Source organism: Panthera onca, chromosome A1 (assembly GCF_046562875.1).
Source record: "Panthera onca isolate mPanOnc1 chromosome A1, mPanOnc1 haplotype 2, whole genome shotgun sequence".
Taxonomy (NCBI): Eukaryota; Metazoa; Chordata; class Mammalia; order Carnivora; family Felidae; genus Panthera; species Panthera onca.
In genome coordinates, this window is record NC_138339.1 from 7,496,948 (window position 1) to 7,520,158 (window position 23,211).

At 44.8% G+C, this 23,211-nt stretch overlaps 1 long non-coding RNA gene across 1 annotated transcript; it reads left to right on the forward strand.

The window, feature by feature from the left end:
* Positions 1–3,632: 3,632 nt before the first annotated feature.
* Positions 3,633–14,237, forward strand: LOC144615903 (uncharacterized). The gene is made up of 3 exons (XR_013554595.2): positions 3,633–5,129; positions 5,720–5,850; positions 13,400–14,237. It is a non-coding gene; the product is annotated as an uncharacterized LOC144615903 (long non-coding RNA).
* Positions 14,238–23,211: the final 8,974 nt, after the last annotated feature.

Sequence of the window (23,211 nt, forward strand, 5' to 3'; positions counted from 1 at the left end):
CGGTTAAGCATCTGACTCCTGATTTTAGCTCTGGTCATGCGCTCACGGTTCGTGAGTTCAAGTCCCTTGTCAGGCTCTGCACTGACAACACAGAGCCTGCCTGCTTGGGATTTTGTCTCCCTCTCTCTCTCTGCCCTTCCCTTGTACTCTCTCCCTCTCTCAAAAATAAAGAAACGTTAAAAAAATGCAAATAGTTATTGATACCAATGTAACTTGAAGTTGCTGATGGTCATTATTCTTCCATGGGAATCCAAAGAGACCAACACAACTCACCAATATTTCCAGTTGTGACTGGTGAGGCAGAAGACAGGATGGATTGAGCAATGTTGTAGAAACAGCCTAAAAACTCTCAGTGGCTAACTGACGAAGGTTATTCCTTGTCCATACTGCCCATTGTAGGCTCTGCTCGTTTGAATTCCTCAGGGATTCCATGCGTTCCCTGCTTCCGTCATCACAGATGAGGAAAAAAGGGACCAGGTGCTGGCTTTTAAAGCTTCCATCCAGAACACTTACATTTCACTGGCAAAGGCGAGTCACGCGGGTCTCCTCAAGGACGTTCTGTCCTTCACAGGAGGGGCGCTGAATAAGCATGGTGCAAACTGTGACAAGGGGGCAGATGGAGGGAATAGGCGAACGTAAGAGACTGACAACAATCACATCTATTTTTCATCAGGGATAGTTTGAGAGGGGAGTGCCTAAGTAACGAGGGAGAGGACGCACACCCAGTCAGCCAGGTCAGCGGAGTCAACCCTGGTCCTCAACGGGTGACTGTCCTCACCCTGGATAATAGCCCAGCCAGATAACCGTATTTGAATGAACTCTGCAAGTTCCAAGGGGCTTCTGGGGTGATCGACCATAACTTAGTTCCATTTTCTTCTGTTTGTCCAATGGAGTTCCTCAAAGAACACCTGGAGAAGAAATGACCTAATCAAAATGGTGGGAAATGATCTCTTGGTGGAGATGTGAGGGGTTTTGTGTATATCTTAGCTCAAAGATAAGAACAGTCAACGGCCATTAAGTAGGCGACTTGGTAATCTGTAAATAGTTTTCCTCGTTCTTCCGGGAGACAGAAAGAAATTATTTCTTTAATGGCAGAGCCACCTTAGGTCAAACCTTAGAAAAGGCTGACTTTGCATTTCGTTGTGTAAGGAGGTTGTGAGGTGTTAAGGTCCCGATAAATGTAGTATCCTTGAGTCAACTGCGGGTTTCTCCCCACCCCACCGCCAGCCAAATTGGGGAACAGGTAGCGAGGCTTTGCTCATTAGGTCACAGTCAACCTCTTCCTTACGCGGGGACTCCCCCGAGCATCTGCACGGCCTCTGCAGACCCATAAAGTTTAAAAGAAAACAAAAGAAAAATGAATGTTATCCTGCAGATGGTGTCTCAATATAAGCTGTTAATTTTATCGGGTGAATTATTTTACCATAAACGTAAGTGTTTGCATTTTCTAGAAACCCTGATTTTGCCTGGGGATCTGATAGAGCTGCTGCTCAGCTCACCCCGCTCAGCTTGTGAAGGGAGAGAAATGACTGGAAATAGCTTTGCATCTCCTCAAACGGGGCCCTTTCAGACTGTGAGGCCGAGCCTCTAATGAAAGGGGAGGTGCGGGGCCCAAACTCCAGGTGCAGAATCGTTTCTGATAAGATTAAAAGGATGTTTTCTCTACCAGGTACCATGCGCCCTGAACGTACTGTTTCCTAAACAAAGCGATTACGTGCCAAACGGTGCGATTTATCTCGTGGGAGCCCGGATACTTGCTTCATAGTTCCTGTTGTAATGATCAGCTCTGGATTTTTCTCGGTAGTCTTTGCCTCTTTGTTTTCATCCCCATTTCAATATTCTTGCATCAGAAGGACTCAGAGGCTATGGCCCTGCTCAGGAATTAGCTTCCATTGTGAGTTCGTTGTCATTTTTTTTTTTTTAAATCAAATCATACTACAATACAGACCTGTTAGCAAACTATTTCAAGTTCGGTGAAATTTTTGTTTCATTCCTCCCATTGATTTAAAACCAAGATATTATTATATTGGTGCCTAATTATTGCTACAACAGTTTTCAGAATAAAATTGACCAAGTAAAATTTTTTACGGTACTAAAATAAAGGCAATACAGAATTGACCCTTTTGACCCTTTTTAAATACACAGTTCAGTGGCATAAAAGAAATTCGCCATGGTGTGCCAACTGTCACCTCTGTTTAGTTCCAGAATTTTACTAACTAAAATTGGACGTGTCTAACGGTTCAAAGAAATCTCATTTCCCAGGGAAAATGAATGTCTGAGGCCAAATCTTATCAAACAGTATTCTGTTGTTGTTGTTGTTGTTGTTGTTGTTTGTTTGTTTTATGAGAATAACTTCTGGAGCATGAGGATAGGAAATCAGAGGGATTTTTGCTTTGGAAATCCCACGCACCACCCAAGTTCTACCACGTGCTCTGCTGAGGTGGTCTCTGGGATGACACCATCCCATTTGCCATGGAACTGCTACCTTGGCCCGGGGGGGACAGCCCAGAGCACTCTGTCCCACGCACAGAGTTAGAGCTAAAGAAACGACCTGCGTTAATGGACTGTTCTGGGGCTCCCTTTCCGGCTGCACCGCTGGCCACCCCATTCGTCACGAGGACTTGGAGTCACGGGGTGGCATCTCCCACAGCATGGAGAAGCTTGAGATTTTTGATAAGAGCAGTTGCGAGAGTAAGAACTGAGTTTCACTCCTTTATTTAACCTGAAGGTTGTCCTAATTCCCCGCCAAAGAGTGCCACGAATTCTGCCTTCTGACACTCAACTGGGCTAAGACATCTGGATTTGCTTTCAGAGGGAAAAGGAGCAAGACAATGAAACAAGCATCTTCCCAAATGTAACCTTTAGGTTCCTGAAATGATTTGGTCCTATTCCCCATCCCCCGCTCCCTGCAAACCCCTAATCAGATCACAGACCCACCCGGCTGCTTTCGAATATAAATGAAAACTTTTCATCTATACCAAAAAGTTAGACTTCTCTAATGTTCCAAACTACAACTTTAAACCCTCAATCAATCTTCTTAATGGACGTGAAAGCCAAAGAAACCTATGGTTAAATAATCTTTCTTTTTTTTTTGAGTTTTTTTTTTTTTAAGTTTATTTATTTGCGAGAGAGAGTGGGCGAGGGGCAGAGAGAGAAGGAGAAAGAGAAGCCCAAGCAGACTCTGCTCTGTTAGCACAGAGCCTGACTCAGGGCTCGAGCTCATGAACCTTGAGATCATGACCTGAACCCAAATCAAAAGCCAGACTCTTAACTGACTGAGCCACCCAGGCACCCCTCTGGAGTTAATATTTTTAAAAAGTATTATTGGGGCACACCTGGTTAGTAGTCCTGCTTTTGATTTCGGCTCAGGTCATGATCTCAAGTTTCGTGAGACTGACTCCTGCATTGGGCTCTACACTGACAGAGTTGAGTCTGCTTGTGATTCTCTCTCTCCCTCTCTTTGCCCCTCACCCCCCGTGCTCTCTGTTTCTCTTTCTCAAAAATAAATAAATAAACATATATATATATATATATATATATACACCAAAAAAAAAAAAAATATATATATATATATATATACCAAAAAACATATATATATATATATATATGTGTGTATATAAACTCCAGAATTTTCTGGTAAAATGAACCCGTGTTTCCCCGTGATCAAAGCAGCATCTCCAGCCTCTCACTGCACAAGACCGTGAGCCTCACTGATTTCCCCCAGCACCTTGAGAACCACTGGGCAAAGAATAGTCTTCCCACGAATATCTGCAGGCTGAATAACTCCCTATGAAAGTCAGTGTGGCAGGGGCACCTGGGTGGCTTAGTCGGTTGAGCGTCTGACTTCGGCTCGGGTCATGATCTCACAGCTCGTGAGTTCGAGCCCCGCGTCGGGCTTTGTGCTGACAGCTCAGAGCCTGGAGCCCCCTTTGGATTCTGTGTCTCCCTCTCTCTGCCCCTAACCCACTCGCATTCTGTCTCTGTCTCTCTCAAAAATAAACATTAAAAAAAAAATTAAAAAAAAAAAGAAAGTCAGTGTGGCAGTTGTTAATGACAACAACGTATTCCAAGGACGGTGGTCGGGAGCAGGGGCACCTCAAGTACAGCTCCCACTAGCCTCTATGTCTGGTCTTATGCTCTCTCTCCTCTACTCACAACCCTCTGCCCTCTCGCAGCGGCCGGCTTCTCTACGTCGAGTCTCTTCTCCTCCCTCCCATCATTCTTCTGTACCTGTCTCCAGACTGAACGTGTCCTTCCAGAACTCATGTGTTGAAACCTCACCCCAGTACCATGATGGTTGGAGGTGGGGTCTTCCTGGACGTGATTTAGGTCAGGAGGGTGGAGCCCTTGTGAAAGGAGTTAGGTCCTTATAAGAGAGACCTCAGAGAGCTCCCTTGTCCCATCTGCCATGTGAGGACACAGCAAGAAGACAACCATCTGTGAATCAGGAATTGGGCCTTTACCAGACACTGAATCTGCCAACACCTTGACCTTGGACTTCCAGCCTCTGGACCTGTGAGACGAAACGGTCTGTTGTTAGAGCCGCCCAGGGCATGGTGTTTTGTTACGGCAGCCTGAATGGACTGAGACGTGCTTTTTTCTGTTCTCCCTCTTTTTACCCCCTCACTCATCCCCTTTGAGCTTTCTCTTCCTCTTCCTGTCATTTTCGATTTGCCTCTTCTCCCCTGCCCACCTTCTCCCTTCTTGGCCAAGTCCATGGAACTAAGCTTTATTTTAAAGTGGTCTTCTGATTTATTAAGTACCAGTCTCTCAGTTCTTAATTTTTCTCGCGGAACATTGGAATCTTACGGGCATTTGCACCGCAACAAAGGACAGATTAATTTTTTTTTAGTTGTGTGTGGCAAAAAAAAAAAAAGAATAAACGTTCTCTGTGATGACAGGTGGCTCTTGAGAAGGTGAGGAGTGCCTGGCAGACTCCCCCAGACGCCCCGCTGCTTCTGCACACCGGAATAGCCTGGCAGTTTCTCTCTCTCACCTGAGCAGTAGCATCCAGAAAGCTGGCCAGTTCCCAAGTGATGGAAGCAAGTTACCCTACTGCCCACAGCTCCTACTTTATGAAGAAAAACAAAGGATCTGCGGGTGGTGTCTGACTTTATGTAGGGGATTAGGTAAGTGCCTTGCGAGGAATGAATCCTGTTATCCACTGCCTGCCTTTCCAACTCCAGTTTTCTGTCCAGTTATTGTTGGGGCAACACTCATTAAGTAGAGGGTATCAGTGTGTTCAGCAGAGTGCAATTCCTGAATTACTAGGTGAGGAGAAATCCCAAATTTATTTCTCAAATTAACAAAAATGAGTGTGACCTTTATTTCTGGTGTTTCGATGGGACAGTCAATACTTACCTTTCTCCTTAATTTGAGTAACTGACAAAAGTCAGTTGACAAAAGTCAACAATGCCAGCATGGCTCTGTCATCACTGTCCTGTTGTGAGTTCATTGAAAGGAAAATTGTATAATGATGGAAAAGAATAACAGTCCGTCATTCCTACTTTCGAACCCTCGAGTCTTCAACTTCTCCAGATAAGTTAATTGAAGCAGATTCTTAGACAGAATATGAGGAAAATCATTTTGTGCTACCACCATAGACCTCCGTGCTGTTTCTTTTTAAAATTTGGAGAAGCGGAAGTTGTTAGCTTGTTTTCTTGGTCAACAGATTAATCTGCCTCCCCCGTGGGTCTCTGCTGTTTTTCCATTCACTCAGCTCATACGTTCCTTGGCACAGTGCTTTCCCCCTTCTGGATGCTCAAGAAATATGATTTGATGATAAGCCTGCCTGTGATTTCCAGATGCCTTTGTTTCCCTCCTGTTGATTCCTCAGTCTTGCCAGGGAAGGTAAGCTACTGTGTCATTAGGCAAAGACTCTTCTTCAATAAGCGTAGGTGGGTGAGTGAAGGTTGAATACCAAGAGAACAAAGGGGAAAGGAAATAGAGTACTTTGCCACTTGTACAACCTTTACTAACAATTTTCTTTTGAAGCTGTACGTTTATTACTTTCAAATAAAAAGCTTTGTTGAATAAAAATCTTCTTAAAATTGCCCTTAAGTGCGCCATTTTGTTCAAGACGAACCCATTAAACGTTTTCTTTAGTATAATGAAACCCCATACGCAGCGACTGGAAACATTTGTCCAAATGCTAAAAATTAGCCGTCAGCTTAGCGTGGACGAGCAAGCCAAAGAGTGGATGTATATTTACTAGGCTCTAAAGAGCTTATTTTTGTTTTGTTTTGATGCTAGGGAAAGGCAGGTGGCTCCAACCCAGGACAGTCCCTTTGTCTCCTCTGTATCAGCCTATTCAGCCTGGCTTTGTTCACATCCACCACAGCAATCCTGGCCGGACCAGCGACCGTGGGGATTCCTAGAACCAGACGACAACCTGCAGAGGAGAGTGGAGGAGCAGGGAAAGGTCAAGGACGGCATGAGTGGGGCACCCCGACAGCCATGGACCCGGCTAATGGGCCGTCATGTAAGGAAAGCTGGTCATGCGGCCTCCCGGCTCCAGCCACGAGAATCAAGGCTGCAGTTTTCAATTATATGGCTCAGGAGTTAGATGTTTACCTGCATTGTCGTCTGTGGGGTGCTGTAGCTTGTGACTTATTAAGGCAACAAAAGGATTGGCTGATGATGACTGAACCTTCGTATAGAATGAAAACTACCTACAGCTTACTAAGCGATCGACCCAAGTCTAACCATATTTCCAACAGGCTGAGTAACGTGGAAGGCCAGGATAACCTGATGGAGGACATTAATTCTTTTTCTCCAGTTATGAGAGGAAAAGAAGCTTATTTCCTTTTATCAAATGGCGAAGGGACTCCTGGAGGGAAAGAGCTGGACTCGTGCAGAAGTAGAGGGGTAAGGAAGGGGGAGCATGAGGAGAGGGGACCTACCCACAGAGCACGGGCGTCTCTGGGGCTGGGCAGGGGAGGTAGGAGCGAGTTCTGCTGGGAGACCTGGACCCCAGGCAGCACCCCATCTGGGGGTCACCTACAGAGGGAGTCTGTGGTGGCTTGAGGACTTACCCCTGAGACCTATGCCCTTTGAGGCTGCACAAAAGGTCCCAGTCACCAAATTCGTCGCAGGGAGCGGACGTTGCGAGGGGCAGTTTGCCCGCCTCTGGGTGGCCTATGGGGGCTGGCAGGCCATATGCGGCCCCAGCCTGTTTTTGTAAACTGAGTTTTGTTGGCACGTAGCCCGTCCTCTTGTTTGCACATTACCTACGACAGATTTCACGCTGCAAGAGCGGAGAACAGACAGAGATGGCGAGGTCTAGAATATTTACTATCTGGATCTTTACTGAAAAAAAAAAAAAAAAGAACGTGCTGACCCCGGAATTGTTAGCGTGGACGACGGGTTGAGACAGGGAGAGCACAGCCGTTCCCATCCCAGACGGAAGCTGGGGGATCCTGGGTAAATTCTCAGGATCACTTAGTCCAGAACAAGGGAGGGATCAGCGATGACAACAGTACACAGTTCTTCGTCATCCCCCTTCTTGCCAGTTAGTTCTAATTTAAATATGAGATGGGATTTTATATTTCTAATACGATACACGCTTCAGAAATTAAATAATGTGATGTTTCTTGGGCTAATGCTCCGGACACACATTCATATCTGCTACATGCTGCATTCGTTTCCCACGGAGGCCATCGCAAATGACCCCAGACTTGGTGATTTCCAACAGTAGAAATCGATGATCTCGCAGTTTGGAGGTCAGAGGCGCCAAACCCGTCTCGCCAGGCCCCAGTCGACGTGCTGGGAGGGCCGCGTTTCTTCGGAGGCAGAATCTGTTCTTTGCCTTCTAAAGGCCACCCACATTTCTTAGCTTGGGGCTTCTTCTTCGGCCTTCGCAGTCAGCGGGACCGCGTCTTCTCTCCTCTCTGGGTTCTGCTTCTATCGTCACAGCATCTTTGCCTCTGACCGCCACCACCACCCCCCGGCTTCCCTCGGAAGGATCCTGTGATTACGTCGAAGCCACTCAGATATTCCAGGATAACCTCCCCATTTCAAATTTTGTAAACTTAGTCACATCTGCAAAGTCCCTTTCACCAGGCAGAGGAGCACAAAGAACAGAGATTGGGAGTGGGCATCTCTGGGGCTCATATTCAGCCCAACGCCCACCACGCAGAACCCCAAGCATTTGACCGACCTTCCACTCAGAAAGGAATTGCGGAAAAGCCACGGAAGCTACAGGAAATGGGGCCGTGCTGGTCCCATCCCGTCTCTTCTTTTTCCTGAACTCATGTTCAGGAATGGGGTGAGTCGGGATGGCACAGGCGATCACCGGTTGGTGGCCTGAACCACCTGCCGAGCGACAGCAGCTCTGTCCTGCAGGAGGGTGAGGTCTCGGACAGCCTTGTCGTACAACTTTGAAGGGCCTGTCTGTCCTCTTTCTCCATGACTCCCTTTGTGCTCCTGGGGGGGCTTCCTTTTCCGTGTCCTGCTCCTCCCTGATCACATCTTTGGTGGCCCTGGAGAAGAATGCCTCTTTCTAGGGAAGCAGGTATAGTTTTAGAAGTGAAATTCTCGTGGTTGCAGGTTTAGAGACCAGAGTGTTGCTCTGGTGGGTTGGGGGGGTGGGGAGGTCAAATACTCAGAGGATGTTAATGACCAGACTCCAAATAGCTTTAGAACGTTTCCTTTAAAAAAAAAAAAAAAAAGTGTCTGGCCTGTTATGATCTAAATTGTGTTCCCTCCTCTCATGTGTTAAAATCCTAACTCCCAGGATCTCAGAATGTGACCGCATTTGGGGTTGGGGCCTTTGAAGAGATGATTAAAGTCAAATGAAGCCGTATGGGTGGGCCCTCATTCAACATGACTGTTGTTCCCGAAAGAAGGGGAGATTAGGACACAGACAGGTACAGAGGGAAGACGGGGCAGAGGCACAGGAGGGAGGCGGCCATTTGCAAGCCAAGAAGGCCTCGGGAAACCGATCCTGCCGACACCTTGGTCTTGGATTCCCAGCCTCTAGGACTGGAGGGAAATAAGTTTCTGTTGTTTGAGTCATGGGTCTGTGGTACTTTGCTGTGGCTGCTGTAGGAGCCAATGCGGGCTCCAGGCGGCAGAAGCTGTGGGAAGTGAGGGGGCATCGGTGGATCATTAGCAACCAAAGCTCACACGGCCCCGGGGCGCTGGCCCAGGAAAGGCATCTGGACCACCAGAGCAGCACCGGCCACAGAAGACAAGTTCCGGTCCTAGAAGCGGGGTGCAGGTGCCGCACGGTCACAAAGAGGAAGAGGATGCCACTGCCCTGAGCTGTGAAACAGAACAGGTACACTACCAGGAACTTTGAAAGTTGGAGCCTGAAGCCTCTTTGTAGGCAGAGTATCTCTGCCTTAAAAATAGCACCCAACGGGGGCCCCTCAGTGGCTAGTCAGTTAGGCATCCAACTCTTGATTTTGGCTCAGGTCATGATCTCATGGTTCGTGGGATCAAGCCCCCCATTGGGATCCACCCTGAGAAGGTAGAACCTGCTTGGGATTCTCTCTCTCTTTCTCTCTCTCTCTCTCTCTCTCTCTGTCCCTTCCCCGCTTCCATAGACTCTCCCTGTCTCACTCTCAAAATAAATAAACATTAAAAACAACCACAGCACCCAACAATAAGACTGAACAACACCTATGTCTGCTTGGCTTTGTCATGATGGACAATGGATTTCCCTCTGGGGTTATATAGGTTTCATCTTTCCTCCACCCAATGCGTGTCCTGGAAAAGCCGTGCAATTCTGACAAGATGGAGAAAATAGGTTGTGTTTCCTTCCCCCTCTACCTAGACGCTTGTAAGAGCAGAAGCTGTCTAGTTACAAACGATCATATTTCCTTTGTGCCTTAATCCTCTCACATCCTGGTTGCAGTCCCTGTCCTGCTATTACTCTGTCCCAGATCCATGTTTGTCCGCGGTGCTCTATTTTCCACCCTGGTGCTCCTGTCCCTGGCAGGGCTAACAGAGAGCACCGTCCTCTTCTTTAAAGGTCTATCTCGTGGAAATATTTCTCTTCAATTGCTCTAGTACAAACCACGTCATCCAGCCCTACTCATGATTTCCCCGACCGCAGATTCTTTGTGGCAAACTTTAATTTTTTTCATTTCTCCTGTGATGTTCCACCCGGCTTCAAGCATGGAATGGATAATGGAAACAACGTTCACCTTTATTTTCCTCGCGCGACAGAACCGTAGTGGCTTGTAGCAATTGGCATCAAAAGGTGAAGGTACAATCAGACATTTGATTTAATCGGCGAAGAGGTGGCTGAAACAAGATGCAAGGCCAACTTTTGAACTAATATTGACACAGTGTATGTATAATCCAACAGTGATTCAGGATACAGTTTTAAGCAGCCAGACAAGGAAATACTAACATTTGGGTTTTTGGTTTGTTTGTTTGTTTGTTTCGATCAAAGCTGGAAAAGTTTGGAGTGTTTTCTTAGCCAAGAGTCTTGGTGTGGTCAATGTATCACATTGATTGATTTGCGAATGTTGAACCAGCCTTGCAGTCGCTCCTCATCAAGGAAATACAAATCAAAACCACACTCAGATATCACCTCACGCCAGTCAGAGTGGCCAAAATGAACAAATCAGGAGACTATTGATGCTGGAGAGGCTGTGGAGAAACGGGAACCCTCTTGCACTGTTGGTGGGAATGCAAACTGGTGCAGCCGCTCTGGAAGACAGTGTGGAGGTTCCTCAAAAAATTAAAAATAGATCTACCCTATGACCCAGCAATAGCACTGCCAGGAACATACCCAAGGATACAGGAGTGCTGATGCATAGGGTCACCTGTACCCCAATGTTTATAGCAGCACTTTCAACAACAGCCAAATTATGGAAAGAGCCTAAATGTCCATCAACTGACAAATGAATAAAGAAATTGCGGTTTATGTGCACAATGGAATACTATGTGACAATGAGAAAGGATGAAATATGGCCCTTTGTAGCAACATGGATGGAGAGTGTGATGCTAAGTGAAATAAGTCATACAGAGAAAGACAGAAACCATATGTTTTCACTCTTATGTGGATCCTGAGAAACTTAACAGAAGACCATGGGGGAGGAGAAGGAAAAAAAAGAAGAAAGAAAGAAAGAAAGAAAGAAAGAAAGAAAAGGTTAGAGAGGGAGGAAGCCAGAACACAAGAGACTCTTAAAAACAGAACAAACTGAGGGTTGATGGGGGGTGGGAGGGAGGGGAGGGTGGGGGATGGGTATTGAGGAGGGCACCTGTTGGGATGAGCACTGGGTGTTGTATGGAAACCAACTTGACGATAAATTTCATATTAAAACAAACAAACAAACAAAAAAACAAAAACAAAAAGAAAGAGGTCTGCAAGCCCATGAGCGACTTCTCTGTAGGAACACTGTATGACATTGACATTGCACTTCCTTCTAGCAACAGCTGTGCTTTTGGATATTGAAGGTGTATAAACTGCCTGGACTTCGTGTATAGGCTTCAACTGGTTAAGAAAGAAGAAGGAGGAGGAGGAGGAGGAGGAGGAGGAGGAGGAGGAGGAGGAATGCATTCTGGACATTTCTTTGTTGCTGATCTGAGGACTAGACATCTGCAAGTAGCTTCTCTGGAAAATGTAGAGCAAAGAGCAGAGCCCGCTTAAGAACTATTAGGAGCGATTGGAAGAGTGTAGGTGGATAATGTGCCCCTGAGTAGGCAGATGAAGAGTTTTGAATCACTGATGATGCTGTTCAAAGACGCCCAGAGACACCTATGACAGATCTGCTCGGCTGGTTGTCCTAAGCTGGTTCATTAGTAGCGTGAGGACATTGGAGACAGGGAACTGAATGAAGAGGCAGGTATGGAGAAAAGGGCCGGTGTAGTCACAGGACCAATAACGAAATCAGCTTCCTTTCATGTTTGAGTGACAGTAGTTCAACAGGAGCTAGATTCCATGGGAAAGGAGCTTGCAGAGAACTACAGAGGAAGCAAGGCTATTCAATACCGCACTCCGGCCGGTGGTCTTACAAACTAATGCCATGCATCATCCCTGCAATCCCTACTTACTGAAGGTCTCTGAGGTACAATCTCTGGGTTGATGTTGCCAGTGAATTAGACAGCGTCTCTCCCTTGTCCAGGCTGCTGTGACAAACTATGGCAGACTGGGTGGCTTATCAATAATAGAAATGTGTATTTCACAGTTCTGGAGGCTGGGAAGTCCAAGATCAAGGTGCCAGGTGCGAGTATAGTCAAGTTCTAGTTTGAGTCCTTTTCCCGGTTCACAGCTCGCAACTTCTCGCTGTGTCCCCACATGATGGAAGGAGCGAGGGATCTCTGTGGAGCCTCTTCTATAAGGGCACTAATCCCATACATGAGGGCTCCGCCTCCACGATCGCCCTTCACTGCATCCCAAAGCCCCACCTCCACATACTATCATGTTGGGGCGTTAGGATGTCAGCATATGAATTCGGGGTGGACACATACATTCAGACCAGTAGTACCTTTCCTTGTGGAGCTAACATTCTGGGAGGAGAGCAGGTGACCCTGCTGTAAAGCAGGTGGGGGGCTGGAGGACTGGTAGGGGGCAGAAGGAGGTAGAGTTTTCCATGAGTCCCGCTTCCCCAAGGCAGAACAGAGAGGACCTGGGGTCCCAGGTCTCGGCAGCGGAATCTCAAATGCTTCCTCACACACAGGCTCTGCTTTGCAGGGGAGCAGCCTAAGGAAGGAGGGTCCGATGGCATCCACTTCAGTGGTAGCATCTGGCTCCTGGGACAAGGGTGTTTGCCTGGCTGGTTCCTGGAACAGAAGTGACGTGGGACCCGGGGCAGCAGCAGGGGCGGTTGAGCCTTGTGGCAGTGCAAACTGTAACGTGCCCGACTCAGTGGCGGCAAAGGTCCTGCTGCAGACCCGTTCCTGTGCGTGGTTTAGGGCAGAGACCCTGGAGGCAGCGAGCTGATTTCTGCAGATGTCTCAAGGATACTGCGTGTTCCTCGGTCTACTCTTTTCTGCTAGATCCACCGTAATTAACTACTGTTCCTGGCAACTAATAACCTGGTCTGATCCTGGCTAACTATCCTTATTAAAACATGTCCCCAGAGTCTATATGCACACAAGCAATGAGACATTTTTATGTTGAAGAATGGGACTCTGGTATATACACGCCGGGTAGCTTAGACCCACTCTTTCCCGTTAACCACTCTGCAAGAGTCCGTGGGATTGTACGTTTCACCATAATTTGCTGACCAGACCCCCTACTGATTTACATTTAAGAGATTTGCCTCTTTTGATTCTTGTAGGCAAGGTAGCAGTGAAAACCCTGACACATTTATCTTGACCAGTTCACGCTGTGATTTTTGTATCGATTCCTAGCAGTGAAATTGCTGGATTATCACATCTACATATCAACCATGTTAATATGTGAAACAAAATGATATTCTATTTTATTTATGTTTTACAGCTCTACTTGAGTGAGAGAGGGGGCACATGAGCAGGACGGAGGGGCAGAGGGAGACAGACTCTTATAGTGCAGAGCCGGACGCGGGGCTCGATCATATGACCCTGGGATCATGACCGGAGCTGAACTCAAGAGTTGGATACTCAACCAACTGAGGTACCCAAGCACCCCTACGGAGTTTTGTTTTAAAAGGTTAGACTAACTCATTCTCCCACTACATATGCATGAAGATGCCAAGTTTTCCCATGGTCTCTAGCACTTGATGTGAATAGTCTTTTTAGACGTTGCCATTTTGAAAGGCAAACCGCACCTCATTTTAATTTATATTTTAAAGATTATCGGTGAGACTGAATATGTTTTCTCATGTTTACTGGTCATTTGTATTTTTCATCTGTGTTTTGCATATTCAGAGCCTTTGTCTATTTTCTCCTTTTTTATTTAAAAAATTGTTTTCATGTTGATTCATTTTTGAGAGACAGAGAGACACAGAGCGTGAGCGGGGGAGGGGCAGAGAGAGAGGGAGACACAGAATCCGAATTCTCAGGCTCCAGGCTCTGAGCTGTCAGCACAGACCCCTATGCGGGGCTCAAACCCATGAACTACAAGATCATGACCTGAGCCGAAGCCGGATGCTTAACCGACTGAGCCACCCACGCGCCCCATACTTTGTTATTATTCAGTAAAAATCACCTATATTCTATATTGCATATATGTATATAACATGTATGTTATACAGTATGCAATTTGTATGCATTTCTCTTGTAAATAAAATTACCTTTTACTACACCCACTATACAAAAATTTTATTCTACATTGGCTGAAATGATTCAATGTTAGGGAATTTAACAGTGTGTTTTTAATTATATTAATAAATAATTTGAGTAAAGAATCATCTGATCCTGAAAAAAAAATTTTTTGATCTAATTGAGAAGAAAATGGTGTGATTAAAGACTTTAAGTAAAACACGATTTCAGATTAAATACTTCCGATAAAAATAAAAACTCCCTAAAATGACTTTTATTTTTATTTTTATTTTTTTTTAATTTTTTTTTCAACGTTTTTAATTTATTTTTGGGACAGAGAGAGACAGAGCATGAACGGGGGAGGGGCAGAGAGAGAGGGAGACACAGAATCGGAAACAGGCTCCAGGTTCCGAGCCATCAGCCCAGAGTCTGACGCGGGGCTCGAACTCACGGACCGCGAGATCGTGACCTGGCTGAAGTCGGACGCTTAACCGACTGCGCCACCCAGGCGCCCCTAAAATGACTTTTAAATGATAACCAGAGATCACCATAAAACATGGTATGAAATTGTAAAATCTGAAAGGCATACCTATGGCAGCTGGAAACAAGACAAGCCCCGGGGTACCTTCTGCTAAAATTCAGTCTGGTTTGGGAGGGTTCAGCTAATGCAAGAAGACAGAAGCAAGTGAATGGTGTAAATTTTGGAAAAGAGGTGAAGGCACTTCCACTTTTGGCCGAGAATATGATTTTATACCTAGAAAACTCAGGAGGCTTAACTAAAAAGAAAATCTCTTCAAACTCATTTTTTAAAAAAACGCAAGCACATGAAGATGTCACTGGGTAAGATAAATATTTGAAAGCCTCAACAGCTTTCCTCACCACTAGTACAACATTTAGAAATTGAAATGGTAAAAGATTCCATTCATGACAGCTACTAAAACTATAGAATAACTAAAAATAAATTTATCAAGGAAGTCATAGGGCTAGAATACATCTTTCAATATTAATATTTTACAGAAGACATAAAGGAAGGCTTTCGTAAATGAAGACGTGTCACATCCCTGAATGGGAAGACTGAACATTGTAAATGCTTCTCAAACAAGTGCATATATTTCGTGCAACGCTAGTCAGAATTCCAATGGTTGCGTGTGAACATTGTTTTGGAATTGGACAAATTAACTGTACATTTTATATGGAAGGATAAGCTTGATAATTTCTGAGAATGTTTTGGAAAAGACTATTAAAAGGAGTTTATCTTCTAGATACTTAAATGTGTGTTAAAGCTACTCTAATCAAAACAATATGGCATGGGAATAGACAAATTGGGCAAAACAGAACCTAGGATCCAGAAACCAAATGAAAAATACTTGGGTTTTGATATATGACAGATGATGCTTGGACAAAGGGCTGACAATTTAAACAAGAAAAAAGGTATATATGTGCATTTATGCAAAAGTTTTCAATGATTTCAGGATGGATTAAAGATCTAGATGAAAGATAAAATCCATTTAATGACACAATAAGATACAGGAATTACGCTTTTGTGTGTTTTTTTAAAGTTTATTTATTTATTTTGAGGTGAGGGTGCAGAGAAAGAGGAAGGGAGAGAATCCCAAGCAGTGTCCACACTCGTTGCAGAGCCCAATGTGGGGTTTGATCTCACGACCACGGGATCATGATCTGAGCCAAAATCAAGAATCAGAAGCTCAACGGACTGACCCACTCAGGGACCCCTGCCTTTGTTTTTTAACCATTGAGTGGGGAAGGTGCTTCTAAGCAAGGCTGATAATTCAGATGCCACACAAAAACAAAACAAAACCAACCCCACGTTCTCTTCCATATTAATCCCATCACTTTACAGATTTGGATATAAAGCCTGTATGTGAGAGTAAGTAATTCATCCAATTTCACTCAACTCAGTAGAGGTAGAGAATAAAGTCCTTCTCAGGCGATCAGAATGTTTAACTGGTGTAAAATATATCTTTTTCTTTTTTCTGGTGGTTGCTAAACTTTAATGAACATAAAAGTTACCCGAAGTACGTAACAAAACAGTTGCTTGGGCCCCCCAGTTTCCGGTTTAAAATAGGTTCGGTTAGGGCCCGAGAGGGTGCAGCTCTAAGAAACTCACAGGTGATGCTCATGCTGCTGGCTGCAACTTTGTGGGAATGAAATCCTTCACGATAAAACTTCTCTATGTGAACAATAAGGGTGCCAATATATATATTAGCTTGGATGCCTCACTAAGCACCCATTTTATTCCAACTTATTTTAGGGATATATATGTGATGGGGCAGTGAAAACTTAGGCCTAGAGATGAGTAGGTAAGTACTAAGAATCAGGGCCAAACCCCTTCAGAAACAGAGCTATGAGGTCAGGCCGGGGCTACAGAAAAGCAGCATAATTAAGATATTTCATGTATGAAAAGAAAGTTAAATGACATCAATGACAATTCTCTTTGCCAGAAGTTCTCTTCTCCATAAAATCAATGAGAAAAGTGGCAAAAATGGTCAGAATGGACTTTTCCAGAACCCTGGAAATTAACCAAAGGTGTGGAGGCACCTGAGGAGCTTATCAGAAAATCAGTGGCTACATCCCAGGTCAGGGAGCTTGGTGGCATTTAGCTTGCCTTACTCCCTCCTCTGTTCTCCAGATCTACAACAACCATGTAAAGTGAAAGCCTGTGTTCCCAGGGCAACCAGCAGCCGCTGGAGGTAACAAACCAGAGCTGGGGCTTTTGCAAACCCCAGTTCCGAAGGATTGTCACTATTTGACCGCTCCCATGGTTCCATGAAAGATCTTACTTGCAAGGCTATCTGTATTTGACCTTAGAGCTTGCCCTGTGCAAAAAGCCTTCTCCCCAAGGGGTATTTGTTGAAGACCATGATAGGGACATGTTTAACTTTTAATTGCCTGAGGTGGTGGATGCAGTGAGGACACACTATAGACAAAGCAAACCTGAGAGGGAAAGGTGGGAAAAAGAGTTCACAAGGTCTTAGAAAAGCTCTGAGGTGTTCCTGGGAGTTTAGACGGCCATGCATCTGTTAGAGCTGTGTACGTGCCCTGGGTTGTGGCAAGCTTGGATAAAAACTGGAGTGGGTCCTAAGTTCTCGCCTTCGGCTCACCTTGAAGCTTTGCACAGGCAGAAAGGGAAGGTAAAGGTAATATTGTCAACTGCCTGAGTGTTGAAGGATTGCCCCCAAACACATACAGAGCCCTCATCAAATGCTGGGGGACTTCGGCTCCAGGAATTTGAGGAAATCTCTGTCCAATCATTAGCTTACCACTAAGCTGAGTAGAGACTTCAGAAAAAAAACACAATTTGGGGGCCTGGGGGTGGTAGAATGAGTACAGAAAAGTCACTAAACAAACAAACAGTAACTACAACAAACAACAATAACAATAACAACAAGCCAGGATGAAGGCAGAAAAAGACCCTATTTTCAGAGTTGCTACATTATATGATTTTCAATGCCCGATTTTCAACAAAAAAGATTGTGGGACCTGCAAAGAAACAAAAAAGCTCGGTCCATACACAGGGCAGGGGGAGGAGGAAGTAATCAATAGCTACCGCGTCTGAGGAGGATCAGACGTTGGACTTCATTGTCAAAGACTTTACACATACTGTTTGAATACATCCAAAGAGCCAAAGAAGGCCACGTGTAAAGAACTGAAAGAAAGTAGGATGCCTCACCACATAGAGAATATCAATAAAGAAGTAGAAATAATTTTAAAAATCAAATAGAGATTTTGCGGTTCAACAGTCAAATAATTAGAATGAGAAATTCACTAGATGGCTCAACAGCAGATCTGAGCAGACAGAAGAAAGAAGAAATGAACTTGATGCTAACCAATTGAGATTATCCAGTCTGAGAAACATAGAGGGGGGGAAATGAAGAAAAATGAACAGAGTCTCAGAAACCTGTGGAAGCCGGTCACGATTCTCCACACACGAATAAAGGAAATCTCAAAAGGAGTGGAAAGGGAGGAAGAGACAGAAGGGATGTTTGACTGAAGTAATAATGGCTGAAAACTCCCAAATTTTGATGAAAACCATTGGTCTCCACATCCAAGCAGCTCCATGAATTCCAAGTAGGATACACTCAAGAGATCTACGCATACACATCATCTTCAAACTGTCAAAAGTACAGACCAAGAGAGAATTTTGAAAGCAGCCAGAGAGAAGTGACTGATTTTGTACAAGCGATCCTAATTTATATTGACAGCCGATTTCTGGCCAGAAACCATGAATGGCAGATATTGGTGGTATGACATATTCAAAGCCCTGAGAGACATATACTGTCAACAATGAATTCTATATCTGGTGGGGGTCAGTTGGTTGAGCGTCCAACTCTTGATTTCAGCCCAGGTTGTGATTTCAGGGTTCGTGAGTTCAAGCCCCGAGTCATCAGCTCAGTGCTGACGGTGTAGAGCCTGCTTGGGATTCTCTGTATCCTGTCTCCTTCTCTCTCTGCCCCTCCCCTGCTTGCACACACTCTCTCTCTCTCTCTCTCTCTCTCTCTCTCTCAAAAATAAATTAAAGAGACATTTTTTAACAAAAGAATTCTACATCTGGGAAAACTATCTTTCAGAAACACAGGAGGAAATAATATATTCTCATATTTTATTTTATTTTATGTTTAATGTTTTCATTTATTCATTTTTGGGGGGGGGAGAGAGAGAGAGAGAGAGCACAAGCGGGGGAGGAGCAGAGAAACAAGGGGACAGAAGATCCGAGGTGGGCTCTGTGCTGACAGGGTGACAGCAGTGAGCCCGATCAGGGGCTCAGACTCACCAACGGTGAGATCATGACCTGAGCTGAAGTCAGACACTCAACCAACTGAACCAGTGAGGCACTCCTATTCTCATATTTAAAAATCAGAGATAATTCGTCTCTAACAGACCTCCCATAAGAAATACTAAATAGAGTCAGTCTCAGTCTTTGAGGCTGAAATTAAGGGCCACTAGGCAGCACTGTGAATCTACACAAAGAAATAAAAAGCACCGATAAAAGTAACAACATAGGTAAATACACGACAGTGTAAAGGTATGTTTACTTTATGCCTTTTTCTCCTATCTAATTTAAGTGACACTAGCATAAAGAAATAATTATAAATGTGTGTTGATGGACACACAGTATATAGTCATACCTGTTTTATTGCACTTGGATATGATGGTGGTTTTTTTTTTTAATGTTTATTTATTTTTGAGGGAGAGAGAGAGACAGAGACAAGTGCAAGTGAGAGAGGGAGACACAGAACCCGAAGCAGGCTCCAGGCTCTGACCTGTCAGCACAGAGCCTGATGTGGGGCTCGAACCCATGCGCCGTGAGATCATGACTTGAGCCAAAGTCAGACATTTCACGGACTGAGCCACCCAGGCACCCCATGCGTTTTTTATAATTGAAAGTTTGTGGCAACCCCGAGTGGAGAAATTTCATCATACGTTTTTTCCAGTACCATTTGCTCATTTCAGGTCTTTGTCACATTTGGTAGTCCTCACAGTATTTCAAATTTTCTTCTTCTTCTTATTTTTGTTAGGTGACCTGTGATCAATGATTACAACTCACTGAAAGCTCAGGTAATGGTTAGTATTTTTTAGCAATAAAGTATTTTTTCAAAATTTTAATGTCTATTTTTGAGAGAGAGACAGGGAGACAGAGAGAGAGAGAGAGAGAGGCATGAGCGGGAAGGGGCAGAGAGAAGGAGACACAGAATCTGAAGTAGGCTCCAGGCTCCGAGCTGTCAGCCCAGAGCCCGACGTGGGGCTCGAACTCACAGACTGCGAGATCATGACCTGAGCTGAAGTCGGACGCTTAACCGACTGGGGCACCACCCAGGCGCCCCAATCAAGTATTTTTTAAATTAAGGTCTGTACATCTTTAAAGACATAATGCCATTGCACACTTAATAGACTATAGTATAGGGTAATCATGACTTTTATATACACTGGGAAACCAAAAAATTCATGTGACTCATTTTATTGCAATTTTTGCTTTGCTTTTTTTTTTTTGTGGCAGTCTGGAACCAAACCCACGATATCTCTGAGGTCTGTCTGTACACAGATGTGATTTGTGATAATAACACCGCAGAGGACGGGGAGGGAAAGGCACTGTAGGAGAACAAGATCTTTGCGTACTATGGAAAGGAAATTGGTATTAGTCGGAACTAGCTTCTTATGTGTTAAGAGGTAAATTGTGTTTCCAGAACAACCACAATGAAAATAACTAAAGCATATATAGGTGAATAAATGGAAAGAGAATCCTAATGGTACCCTTAAGTATGCATATTTAACATCAAAGAAGGCGGTACTAGGGGAACAGATGAACAAAAAAAAAAGACATCAAACGTATAAAAAACAAACAGGAAGATGGCAGATGTAAAAACAAAGTGAACCTTCTTGCCATGGTACAAGCAGTGAGAAGGGTTGATGCTGACCATGGACGGCCAGTCCCAGGACACCTGCTCTGGTGAGGAGGGATCGGGGGAAGGACACACGTGGGACACACCCAGAAGCACGACCACGGCGGTAAAGCCCTGTACCAACAAGCAGTCCAACTTGCTCCTTGTACGGGGTCCTGAGCTGTCCCTACCTGGTCCAAGCTTGGCTCCCACTCAGAGGTGGGCTGGCCGTGAGGAGAATAAAGCTTACACTGGCTGCGTCCTGCTCCCGGGATGCAGGGAGGATTCACATGCGTGACCCACATGCATGAAGCAGTGCTCCAGCCTGGGGGGGTCATGTTTACAGCCTGCTGGTGGGGGGATGTAGGAAAGGCCTGGGCGGGGGGGTTGGACAGCTGGACGTGCCCACCAGGCAGTGGCTGTGTGAGGCCACATCCAGAGAGATTGGGGGACGAAGGCTCCCAGGGCTTGGCTTGATCCTGCGCCCTTGCCGGTCCCCGGAAAGACCCAGGGTCTCTGACCGCTTCCCTGGTCTCTGCACAGCTCCCTAGTCCCACTGGGAGGACCCACGGAGCAAGGCACTGTGCGGAAAGCCACCACTGTGGCTTTATCCCTTATCAGAGGTGGTGGAGAGAAGCGTTTCTCAACCATCAATAATAAAAAACAAATTTCTGTCGACCTTGCTAGAGGAAAGATGGAATTAGTTTTCTATTCTCTCTGCAGAAAATGATATGACCAAATTATTTTCATAGGAGTAGGGCAGTAACAGAGACGAAAAATCCACAGAAACGAGCCCTGCAGAGGTGCATCAGGCAGCCAATTACTGCCACTACGACTAATAACAATTCCATGTTATTTTTCTGGATTTTACGGTGTCTGTAACATTTGTCAGCTTTTTAGTCTGTACCTCTGTGCGGTTCTTTCTCTCATGTCATAAATGCTGGAGAAGCCGCCACCCCAGCTCAGCTGGTCTCTGCTGTGCCCACTGCTTGCAGAGGCCATCGGGGTAGCTGCGGGACCGAGCAGGGCCCCCACCTCAGCAGAATCTTCCAGTCCATTGTCATGAAGTTGGTCAGGGAAGTCTCTCACAATTTTTAAAACTTGTCCCCTGTGGGCCTTGCCTCCTCTGTCACCAACAGAATTTGTGTCGTCCTCTTTTGATTTAATCAGTCTTGTCAGTAGACTTGTTTATTTTAGGATATTTTCTAAAATAAATATATATGTGTGTGTGTGTGTGTGTGTGTGTGTGTGTGTGTGTATGTGTGTATGTATACACACACATTTATATATATTTATATATGTTTAATATATATATTATTTATATGTGTTTAATATATTTATATATTAAATATATATTTATATATTAAACATATATAAATATACAATATATATTTACATATATAAATATACAATATATATTTATATATTATTTATATATGTTTAATATAAATATATATATTAAACATACATAAATAAACATATTATTTATATATGTTTAATATATATTTATAAATATTAAACATATATAAATATACAAACAATATACATTGTTCCTGTTGATTTGGGTTTTTATCTTCTAGTTTCTTCATTTCTGCCACTGTTCCCTCTCTTTCCTTTCTCCCAATACATAGGAACCAGATATCCTTTCAGGAACCATGGAGCAGCAAAGAACAAGCCGAAGTCTCCCCCTCATGGAGCTTTTGTTCTGTTGGGAAAAGGTAATAAACACATGAATGAGTGAATGTATAAGTTATGGTATAAGGTATACAGTGACTGAGGTGCTAGGGGGGAAATAACGCTGAATTATGGGACACAGAAGGATGGGGGAAGTTCCTGTTCTATGTGGGATGATCAGAAGAGCCTTCTTCACAGAGGTGACATTTGAGCAGAGACCTGAATAAGCAAGGGAGAGAGCCAGACTGCATTTTCTGGGCAAAGAGAAGCACGTGCAAAGGCCCTGGGGTGGCCATAACCTTGGCATGTTAACTAGAGACAGCATGGAGGCCAGTGCCCTCAATGTAGACGAAGCAAAGAAAAGAGAGAGGGGGAAAGAATTCAGAGAGAATTCAGAGAAGGCTTACATTCACGGGACCTTATAAACTACAGAGAAAGTATGGATTTTATTCTGAATATGAAAGCAAGACAATGGAGGGATTTGCACAGGAGAGTGAGAAACCAGATGTACATATTTTAAAACAGCCGTGGGTGCACGATAGGCCTCTTTTGCTTTCAAGTCTCCTTCAGGGAACTTGTTTTTTGGGGTGGAACCAAAAGCCTGAAGGAGCTGGATCCCACGGGGAACAGCTGGGCAGGAGTGAACGTGGCATGTGTGAGGGATAAAAACGAGAGAGAGAGAGAGAGAGAGAGAGAGAGAGAGAGTCCCATGGGAGCCAGGGGAATTCAGACCAAGGCCCAGCTTTGAACAAGGTAAGGCAGAAAGTCAGAAAGAGACCCATGAATAAATAAATCATCGCACATATATTGCCTTACTAGCAACGTTTTGGATTTAATGTCTTACGAACACGTAGGTCAACATAAATGCTTTTAATGCAAGCAGGAGTATCGCATTTAGGGTTTTCCACATGTTTGCTTCCATAAAAAACATCCCTGTCGCGTGGTTGGCGTGTATCACGACAGCCCCCGCCACCCCGGAGACGGCTGGTCACCCAGCACC